The following is an 11,533-nucleotide window of genomic DNA, read 5'->3' as shown; positions in this document are numbered from 1 at the left end:
CAGCCAATACAACGTCGCCAGCAGCAGCCACATCCACAGCCACTCCATAATCCGCAGCAGCAACGCCAACACCAACCGGATCGGCAGCATCGGCAGCAGCATCGGTATGGCGACCAACATCCCCAGCCATCGACCAGGGGGCGCCAACACCAGAGGGTCCAGCCGATGCAGCCGATCGCGAATGATGCTCCGACGCCACGCCAACACCAGCAGCAGCAGCGGCCAGACGCCCAGTGTGATGGCAGCTGCGCTCAAAACCTGCAATTGTACGTACAGCGTATAACAGAGTTGGAAAGGAGGATCGAACGGATGGCAGAGCAGCTCACCAGATTGGCTGCAGCAGCAGCAGCAGCGGTTCCAATAGCCGCCAATACAGCAGCAGCAGTGGCCATATCGGACGGTGAGCCGGATATGGACATGGACGACGACAGCCAATGGACCGATGAAGAGCCTTATGAGGACCTAGGTAGGTTTCTAAATGGAGAATCCAGTGGCGACTCCGAAAGCGACGGATTAAACGGCGTCTACTGATTGCGACAAATAGCAGAAGTTTAATGCCAATAAAACCTAAAAATAGAAAAAAAAACGAGGGGGAACGTTGTGAGTTGCTGCGGACACCGCAACTCTACGGTTATACCCGATACTAAGTCAGTATAACTCTCCTCCGGCAGACGCCGCTAATATTAAACGACACGACAAAGAGTGCGTGCGAGAGAGACAGAAAATCAGTCTGAGCGTGACGTCGGGCGCTGCGTAGCCACTGAAAATTGATTTCTTGCTTTTGGCTACAAAAATGATCCGATCTGATCCAGATTCAGCAATCTGATAGATATGGTCATTATCTATGATTCTGCGTTTTTAGTTTTCTCGAATGTGCAATATTGTGGATGCAACAGATTTTCGTCTTTTGTGGGGGCGAAAAAGGGTGGGGCGAAATTCTGAGATATACGTTTTATAGTGAGATCTAACAGAAGTGCGGATACCAAATTTGGTTACTCTAGCCTTAATAGTCTCTGAGATTTGTGGATGCCCCAGATTTTCGTCCATTGCGGGGGCGGAAGGGGGTGTGGCGAAATTTGGACACGAAACGGTCAAGGTCCGATATCACAGGAGTGTGGATACCAAATTTGGTTGCTCTGGCTCTTATAGGTTCTGAGATCCTTGAACTCATATTTTGCAATTGACAAAACCGACCATGAAACCTGTGTGCTAGAGAGAGACAGAGCTAGAAAGAATGAAATTGTTTTCTTGATTCTGGCTATAATCATTATACGATCTGGTTCAGATTTTGCACTGTAGAAGATATGGTCATCCTCACCGATTCTGCGTTTTTGGTTTTATCGTATCTTTAAAAATGTGGATGCCACAGATTTTCGTCCTTTGTGGGGGCGGAAGTGGGCGGGGCGAAGTTTTGAAATATTTTTGTAGCAGTGACATATCACAGAAGTCTGGATCCAAAACATCGTTGCTCTAGCTCTTATAGTCTTTGAGCACTAGGCGCTGAAGGGGACGGACGGACGGACGGACGGACAGACGGACAGACAGACAGGGCTCAATCGACTCGGCTATTGATGCTGATCAAGAATATATATACTTTATGGGGTCGGTAACGATTCCTTCTGGACGTTACACACATCCACTTTTACCACAAATCTAATATACCCCAATACTCATTTTGAGTATCGGGTATAATTAAACACAATTAACAACAATCTGCAAATGACCAACAAACAAACTCACCTGCTATTAAACCGACAGAGCTGCCCCTCCAGCAGCTGCCTGGAACTCTCTTGAGGCATAATGGGCGTAATTTGGAGGCCTCATCAGCAGCACTGCCGTCAATTCCAACAGAAGTCCAGAGGCCAGCCACTAAAATACAAAGGAAAACAGTCAATACACGCCAACACGAAAAAAAAAAAACGCCCAAAACACACAAAAACACACGTACCTGCCAATCACCAGACAGAGCTGCCCCCACAGCAGCTGCCTCGCCATGAACATCATCAATTTTCTGCCAAAGGGGCGGAAAAGGAGGCCTTTTTTGAACCGACGACGAACGTGGCCGAGGAGGCCAGGCCAACTCTGCTGCAACGCATCCTGGTGGCCGGACCAGCAGCCACTCGGATGCGTCCAATCCGGGCGGTTATACGGGAGCAGGCATTTATCCCCCCCCCCCCCCCATCCTATCCCATCCTCCAACAACAGAGCAGCCACTACACACAGCACAAACATAAGACACTGGCCGCTAACCAACGACTACGACAACACACACAGCCACTAAAACAAACGGTAATTCCAATTCTCCATTTCCTACTTATCGGTGCTGCTGCCCTCGGACCACTTTCATCTCACTCAATATTGGGGTGAGTGAAAGTGGAACCGGGGGTGAGAGCACCGGTAAATGACGATCGGCGATCGGGTCTTTCGAGTTGAGGGGGAGAGTATGGGAGTTGGCGGACATGTGAGAGTTCCACCATGAACCTCGTCCGCCACTCTCATCTCGTCCACCCGCTCGAGAGGTCGCGATCGTCGGACGTGCCAGAACCGTTTCGTGTCGTGTCGCTTTTTTCGTTGTTCTGTGCCGTGTCGCCATTGACGTTTTCTTTTTCTGTGTTGCCCTGTTTTCTTTTATGGTGTCTGTTGTGTGCCGTGCCGTGCCGTGCCGCCCTTCCTCCACCACACCCATTAATTACCTTGACAAACTTTTGTTCCCGTCCACATCATAAAACAAAAAAGAATAAAAGTGCCAATAAATACTTTAAACACAAACACACACACACAAGAGACTTTTCAATTAAAAACAACAAACAGGCAGCAGATCGCCAACACACAAACCAACAGCCAGCCATGACCAGAGGAATGGCCAGACGAGGGTCAACCAGACGCCACAGCGACGGCGGCAGAGCGGCCCGCAGAGGCGCCCTAGCAGCAGCAGCCAACAACACCAACACAAACACCGCCAATAGCAGCAGCAGCAGCAGAGCCCTCGGCGCAGGCGCCACCACCAACGCCCCAGCCAATGCACAGCGCCGACGCCACAGCCATCCATCGAGTGAGTACCCAGCCATTCCCATGGCCGATATAGCCACGGCCACAGCCACTCCCCCTCGAGCCCCATCACAAAAACCTCGCCAACCACAAAGGGAATGGCCGAAAAGACGCCGCTCTCACTGCCACTTTTCCCGCCTCTCACGCTCTTGGACGCACAAAACTGTTCAGGAGTAACGGGAGAGGGAGAAGACGGAGGAGAGCCGGCAAGCCGACGCGCAAGAGCGGAGCGCCAAAACGGCCAACGGGCCGCCACACACACACACACGACCGGATCGAACCTGTTGCGAGTCGAACCTGGTTCGAGCTCGAGCAGCGGGTCGATCCGAGCCATAGCCCAGCCTACACAAATGCCACCAATCCCACCAACACCAAAACGACGCCGCGCCCTCATCGACAGTGGGAGCGAAGTTGAGGATGAGGGAGAGAGGAAGCAGGCCAGGCATGAGAGACGGGTGTGACCCAGTGGAGCGGCAACAGGCGCCAGCATCTGTGTCGTCGTTGGAAATGGCAGCTGTTGGTTCGGATTGGCGTGACGTCACGGCCATGGTCAGGCGGCAGCGTCATCAAAGAAGGCCTCCTTTTCCATCCCTTTGGCAGGAAATTGTCATTGTTGATGGCGAGGCAGCTTCTTGATGGTCAGCTCTGTCTGGTGATTGGCAGGTACGTGTGATTTTTGTGTGTTTTGGCCGTTTTTCGTTGTTGTCCGTATTGACGTCTCTTTCCTTTGTTGCAGTGGCTGTCTCTGGATCGACGATTGGGCACATCAATAGGCGCCGCCCGATCGCATGCTTTCGCGTGCGCTGGCGATTTGGGCCCTCCACACTTGGCCCAGACCCTCCAGATCGTCGAATGGATCGTCTTCGGTCCACTCGTCGTCATCATCGTCATTAATTGCTTCGCAGTCCATATCGGGTTCGGATTCCGATATGGCTGCGGCGTCAAAGTGCGTATTTGGTGCTGGTCGTGGTGATGGCTGTGTGGATGCTGCTGCTGCTGTTGTTGTCCGTTGTGGCGGCACTCCTCCCGTGCTCTCGTCCCTTGCCTGCAGCAGGTTTGTCAGTTTCGTTGAAATTGCTGCCAGTTTTTCTTCCAGCTCTCTAATTTTACCGGCATATCTTTTCAGATTATGGGCACAGCTCCCATCGCACTGGGCGCCTGGCTGCTGCTGTAGCTGGGGTTGGCGTGGCGTCGGAGCACGATTTGGGATCGGCTGCATCGGCTGGACCCTTTGGTATTGGCGCCCCTCGGCCAGTGGCTGGGGATGTTGTTCGCGATGCTGTAGCTGTTGCCGATGCTGTCGACCCGGACCGCGTTGGCGTTGCTGCTGCGGCTGTGAGTGGAGTGGCTGTGTGGGTGGCTGCTGCTGCAACTGTCGCTGTAGTGGCTGCTGGTGACGTTGTGGTGGCTGCTGGATACGATGTGCTGGCTGTTGCTGCTGTATTGGCTGCTGCATTGGTTCCGTCTGTTGCCGTATTGGCTGAGGCTGCTGCTGCTGCCGTCGATGCTCCTGGACAGCGACCCTGTGGGCCAGGAGCCGCTGCCTGGCTGCCTTGTAGGCGCTGCAGCCCTTGTAGGCGCTGATGTGCTGGCCCTGGCAGTTGGCGCACATGGGAGCAACGTTCCTTGGCTTGCTGCACTCCGTCGTCAGGTGTCGACCCGCGCATTTCATGAAAACTGCAGCGCGTCTACAATATGCGCGGGTGTGGCCAAACACCTGACATCGATGGCACTGGGCAGGGTCACGGGAGACTCCAAGTCTCTCAACCGTGACGGGCCTCCCACCCAGGCGTCGCAGCTTCAACACCCCGCATTGGCCACGGTCCGGTTTGGGGGCGATCTCAGCCTCAAAGAGATTGAATTGGCGGCTGTGATCGAATCGATCGGTGATTGCCCTTACAAACCGAACCGTGAACCCCTCGTTCAGCATACTGCTGCGAATCCAATCCGGCAGCATGGAGTGGGAGAGTCCTCGGATGAGGATCCTCAAGCCACGTTCCTGGCTGGGCTGATGCCCGAATTCGCCGTGCCGGATGTCATCGTCGGTGGTAGTGGCAGGGGTGTTTGTGATGGTGATGGCGGTGGTGGTGTTGGTATTGGTCTTGGCAGGTGTATTTGTAATTGTAATTGCGTTGGCGTCATTATTTGTATTGATATTGTCAGTATTGTCTATGTGAATGGCTGGTGATTGTCTATGTATTGGCCTTTGTCGATGTTGGTGATGGCTGTGGGTCTGGCTATTGGCATTTATAGTAGGGGCAGGGGCATGGGCAGGGGCAGGGGCATGTGTTCGCTGTGCAGATTGCGGCATAGTGGCAGGAGCGGCAACTGTGTTGGTGTTGGCTGTATTTGTTGTCCGTTTCTGCTGCCTCTGTTGTTGCTGCCGCAGCTCGTGCTGCCTCAACTGCTCCCGGACAATAGCCTCTAGCTCCTCCAGTGTCTGCCTTTTCTTCTTCGGCTTCCCAATTGGCGGCCGCTGCTGCCGCTGCTGGTGATGGCGGCCCCGTCGTCTGGCCTGCTTCCTCTCACCCTCACCCTCATCGTCACTCCCACTGTCGATGAGGGCGCGGCGTCGTTTTGGTGTTGGTGGGATTGGTGGTATTTGTGCAGGCTGGGCATTGGCACGGATCGACCCGCTACTCGAACTCGAACCAGGTTCGACCCGCAACAGGTTCGATCCGGTCGTGTGTGTGTGTGTGGCTGCCCGTTGGCCGTTTTGGCGCTCCGCTCTTGCGCGTCGGTTTGCCGGCTCTCCTCCGTCTTCTCCATCTCCCGTTACTCCCGAACAGTTTTGTATGTCCGAGAGCGTGAGAGGCGGGAAAAGTGGCGTCTTTTCGGCCTTTCCCTTTGTGTTTGGCGGGATTTTGTGATTTGGCAGGGTTGCGGGATTTGCGGTTGGTATTGGCGCTGCTGTTGCTGCTGATGTGATGGGGCTCGAGGGGGGAGTGGCTGTGGCCGTGGATATGTCGGCCATGGGAATGGCTGGGTACTCACTCGATGGATGGCTGTGGCGTCGGCGCTCTGCATTGGCTGGGGCGTTGGTTTTGGCGCCTGCGCCGATGGCTCTGCTGCTGCTGCTGCTATTGGCGGTGTTTGGGTTGGTGTTGTTGGCTGCTGCTGCTGCTGCTAGGGCGCCTCTGCGGGCCGCTCTGCCGCCGTCGCTGTGTCGTCTGGTTGTCCCTCGTCTGGCCATTCCTCTGGTCATGGCTGGCTGTTGGTTTGTGTGTTGGCGATCTGCTGCCTGTTTGTTGCTCTTTAATTGAAAAGTCTCTTGTGTGTGTTTGTATTTAATGTATTTATTGGCACCTTAGTTCTCTTTTTTTCTTGTCTATCACAGTTATCTCTTTTAGTTTGTGATGTTTGTGATGTTTGTAGTGGCACAGGAACTTTTGGAATGGTCATGTGCAGCGGTGAATGGAGAGGGGGGGGGCGACACAAAATGGCTGCTGCCTGGCTTGGCTTGGCGTCGTCTGGCCTTCACTGTCTTTATTTTTTGGCACCAGAGCACAAATGACACGGCAAACGATAAACGACAAAACATTCAAAACGACAAACGACACGGGCAACACTAATGGCAACGGACAAACAAACTTGCGATTTTATTTTATTTTAATGGCGGCGGCGATGGTTCAATTTATATACGTCCGACGATCGCGACCTCTCGAGCGGGTGGACGAGATGAGAGTGGCGGACGAGGTTCATGGTGGAACTCTCACATGTCCGCCAACTCCCCCACTCCCACGCCGGTCGTCACTTACCGGTGCTCTCACCCCCGGTTCCACTTTCACTCACCCCAATATTCAGTGAGATGAAAGTAGTCCGAGGGCAGCAGCACCGATAAGTAGGCAATGGAAGATTTGAACGGCCTTCTGGGATGGGATGGGATGGGAAGGGGAAAGTTTGCCTGCTCCCGTATAACCGCCCGGATACTTTCAACTTCCGGATCTTACGATCCGGGCGCGAGACGCTCCGAAGAGTCGACCGCATAGCATCTTGTGGGCGGTTGTATTGGCATTGTTGGGGCATTTGGCTGAGTGGCGAAGGATGGCAGTGTTCATTTTATTCCTGCTCAGCCTCATTTGGCATTTAGTGGCATTTGAAGTGGGTGGGGGGTGGGTGAGGAATTGGCTGGGCATAATTGCCGAAGTTGCGACCGATAACACACTGGGCATTGAGAAATGCAATTTGAATTTGTATTGGCTTTTTTGGTGTGTTATCGGTCAAGTCTGGTATTTGCGTGGTATTTTTAGTAATACCAAATGTCAGGGGAAATATGGGAATGGCAGATAGGTGGGGAAGAAGAGGAAAAAGGTAATAAAACTAATCAGAAAACTACTAATAATATACAATTAACTACAGAAAAACTACATTAATTTACAAAAACTTATTCCTAATATCACAGGCTAGTAACTAAAACTATGGACAAACTATCTACGGACATGCAAAAACTACAAAAAACAACAGGATTGACATCTACAACAAGAACATTGATGCAGACAAGGTAAAATAAACGATAATTGACATACATTTACACACATATAAACATATTAATTATATTTATTTTATTTCTAACAGGAGGACAACTACAACGAAGCACCGGCCGGCATAACAAACGCAATGCGAACATTACGCTGTATACCGGCCGGCTCTGTTGTCCCCCTGTGTGTTGTTTATTGGCTGGTTGTGAGTATTGGCGTGCATCGTGGGCAATGATGGTCTTGATGGCAAGCGGCTCTGGTCCGGCCGCCCACGTTGCATCTGTCTGTTGGTTAGTGTTGGCTGCTGCACTCGAGGGGCACTGGTCCGGCCCCCCAACTGCATTGTCATCGTGTTGGCATTGGCATCGGTGTGTGATGGCAATGGTCGGAGTTATTGGCCGCATCCAAGTGGCGAACTGGTCCGGCCACCAGGATGCGTTGTCGATTTTAATTGTTGATTGGCCGCATCCAAGTGGCTGCTGGTCCGGCCACCCAGGATGCGCTGTCAGGTGGATTGGCCTGGCCTCCTCGGCCACGTTCTTCGTCAATTTGTAGTTGCGTTTTGAATGGCTGCTGGTCCGGCCACTCAGGTGAGGAGGTGTTTGTTTTGGCTTTTTGATTTTAATTTGCGTTTATTTGCAGGTGCCTTTCGTTGATTTGGATGTTGTTGCTGGCGACCCTTGTCTGACTTGTGTTGGCGTAAGAGACGTTTGCGGGTGAGTATTCGTGTTTATCGGCAGCCTCTCTCCTGTTTCACCTTCTTTTGCAGGATTTGCTGGCGTCCGGCGGCTCAACACCGGGCCATCCCGCCCTCACATAATTGGCATGAGAGACGGGTGCGACCCAGCGGAGCGGCAACAGACGCCAGCATCTGCGTCGTCGTTGGAATGGCTGTTGTCTGATTGGAGTGGCGTGACGTCATTGTGATGGTCGGTGGCAGCGTCATCAGAAAGGGGCCTCATATTCCTCCCATTTGGCAAGAAATTGTTGATGTTGATGGCGAGGCTTCTTCTTGTTGGTCAGCTCTGTCTGGTGATTGGCAGGTAAGTGTGGATTTTGTGTGTTTTGGCCGTTTTTCGTTGTTGTCCGTATTGACGTCTTTTTTCCTTTGTTGCAGTGGCTGTCTCTGGATCAACGATTGGGCGCATTAACAGGCACCGCCCGATCGCATGCTTTCGCGTGCGCTGGCGATTTGGGCCCTCCACACTTGGCCCAGACCCTCCAGATCGTCGAATGGATCGTGGTCGGTCCATTCGTCGTCATGTTCGTCGTCAATTGCTTCGCAGTCCATATCGGATTCGGAGTCCGATATGGCTGCGGCGTCATGGTGCGTATTTGCAGTTGGTCGTGGTGATGGCTGTGTGGATGCTGCTGCTGCTGTTTTTGTCTGAAGTGGCGGCACTCCTCCCGTGCTCTCGTCCCTTGCCTGCAGCAGGTTTGTCAGTTTCGTCAAAATTGCTGCCAGCTTATCCTCCAGCTCTTTAATTTTTACGGCATATCTTTTCAGGATATGGGCACAGCTCCCATCGCACTGGGCGCCTGGCTGCTGCTGCAGCTGGGGTTGGCGTGGCGTCGGAGCACGATTTGGGATCGGCTGCATCGACAGGACCCTGTGGTGTTGGCGCCCCTCGGCCAGTGGCTGGGGATGTTGGTCGCGATGCTGTAGCTGTTGCCGATGCTGCCGACCCGGACCGCGTTGGCGTTGCTGCTGCGGCTGTGGGTGGAGTGGCTGTGTGGGTGGCTGCTGCTGCAACTGTCGCTGTAGTGGCTGCTGGTGACGTTGTGATGGCTGCTGGAGACGATGTGCTGGCTGTTGCTGCTGTATTGGCTGCTGCATTTGCTGTGGCTGTTGCCGTAGTGGCTGAGGCTGCTGCTGCTGCTGCCGTCGATGCTCCTGGACAGCGACCCTGTGGGCCAGGAGCCGCTGCCTGGCTGCCTTGTAGGCGCTGATGTGGGCGCCTTGGCAGTTGGCGCATTTGGGATTGACGGCCCTTGGCTTGCTGCACTCCGTCGTCTGATGTCCACCCGCGCATTTCATGCAGACAGCAGCTCGTCTACAATATGCGCGGGTGTGGCCAAACACCTGACATCGATGGCACTGGGCAGGGTCACGGGAGACTCCAAGTCTCTCAACCGTGACGGGCCTCCCACCCAGGCGTCGCAGCTTCAACACATCGAATTGACCACGGTCCGGTTTGGGGGCGATCTCAGCCTCGAAGAGGTTGTATTGGCGGCTGCGATCGAATCGATCGGTGATCGCCCGAGTAAACCGGACCGTGGTCAATTCGATGTGTTGAAGCTGCGACGCCTGGGTGGGAGGCCCGTCACGGTTGAGAGACTTGGAGTCTCCCGTGACCCTGCCCAGTGCCATCGATGTCAGGTGTTTGGCCTGCATACAGTCCCGGAACCAGTCAGAGGGCGTGGAATGGGCAAGACCTCGGATGAGGATCCTCAAGCCTCTGTCCTCCACAGGCTGATGCCCGAACTCGCCGTGCCGGATGTCATTGGCAATGGCAAGGGTGTGTGTATTGGGAGTGGCAGTAGTTGTGTTGGTGTTGGTATTGGCGATGGTGCTGGTGTGAGTGGAGGTGACGGTGTTGGTGTTTGTATTTGTGTTTTGTGTTTGCTGCCGCTGCTGGTGATGGCGGCCCCGTCGTCTAGCCTGCTTCCTCTCACCCTCACCCTCATCGTCACTCCCACTGTCGATGAGGGCGCGGCGTCGTTTTGGTGTTGGTGGGATTTGTGGCATTGGAGCAGGCTGGGCTATGGCTCGGATCGACCCTCTGCTCGAGCTCGAACCAGGTTCGACACGCAACAGGTTCGATCCGGTCGTGTGTGTGTGTGTGGCTGCCCGTTGGCCGTTTTGGCGCTCCGCTCTTGCGCGTCGGCTTGCCGGCTCTCCTCCGTCTTCTCCCTCTCCCGTTACTCCTGAACAGTTTTGTGCGTCCAAGAGCGTGAGAGGCGGGAAAAGTGGCAGTGAGAGCGGCGTCTTTTCGGCCTTTCCCTTTGTGGTTGGCGCGGTTTTTGTGACGGGTCTCGAGGGGGGAGTGGCTGTGGCCGTGGATATATCGGCCATGGCAATGGCTGGGTACTCACTCGATGGAAGGCTGTGGCGTCGGCGCTCTGCATAGGCTGGGGCGTTGGTGTTGGCGCACAAAATGGCTGCTGCCTGGCTTGGCTTGGCGTCGTCTGGCCTTCACTGTCTTTATTTTTTGGCACCAGAGCACAAATGACACGGCAAACGATATACGACAAACAGTCAAAACGACAAACGACACGGGCAACACTGATGGCAACGAACAAACAAGCTTGCGATTTTATTTTATTTTAATGGCGGCGGCGATGGTTCAATTATTATACATCCGACGATCGCGACCTCTCGAGCGGGTGGACGAGATGAGAGTGGCGGACGAGGTTCATGGTGGTACTCTCACATGTCCGCCAACTCCCATACTCTCCCCCTCAACTCGAAAGACCCGATCGCCGATCGTCATTTACCGGTGCTCTCACCCCCGGTTCCACTTTCACTCACCCCAATATTGAGTGAGATGAAAGTAGTCCGAGGGCAGCAGCACCGATAAGTAGGCAATGGAAGATTTGAACGGCCTTCTGTTTCAGTGGCTGTGTGTGTTGTTGTTGGGCAATGGCCCGTGTCTAATGTTTCTCTGTGCTGTGTGAATTGGCTGCTCTGTTGTCAAGGATGGGATGGGATGGGAAGGGGAAAGTTTGCCTGCTCCCGTATAACCGCCCGGATACTTTCAACTTCCGGATCTTACGATCCGGGCGCGAGACGCTCCGAAGAGTCGACCGCATAGCATCTTGTGGGCGGTTGTATTGGCATTGTTGGGGCATTTGGCTGAGTGGCGAAGGATGGCAGTGTTCATTTTATTCCTGCTCAGCCTCATTTGGCATTTAGTGGCATTTGAAGTGGGTGGGGGGTGGGTGAGGAATTGGCTGGGCATAATTGCCGAAGTTGCGACCGATAACACACTGGGCATTGAGAAATG

The 11,533-nt window shown here is 53.9% G+C and overlaps 1 long non-coding RNA gene across 1 annotated transcript; it reads left to right on the top strand.

The window, feature by feature from the left end:
• The first annotated feature begins 7,989 nt into the window (after positions 1–7,989).
• On the top strand, positions 7,990–8,324 carry LOC117194765. The gene is made up of 3 exons (XR_004474911.1): positions 7,990–8,116; positions 8,169–8,242; positions 8,296–8,324. It is a non-coding gene; the product is annotated as an uncharacterized LOC117194765 (long non-coding RNA).
• Positions 8,325–11,533: the final 3,209 nt, after the last annotated feature.

Source organism: Drosophila miranda, assembly GCF_003369915.1.
Source record: "Drosophila miranda strain MSH22 chromosome Y unlocalized genomic scaffold, D.miranda_PacBio2.1 Contig_Y3_pilon, whole genome shotgun sequence".
Lineage (NCBI taxonomy): Eukaryota > Metazoa > Arthropoda > Insecta > Diptera > Drosophilidae > Drosophila > Drosophila miranda.
This window is presented reverse-complemented; position numbering and strand designations above follow the sequence as displayed.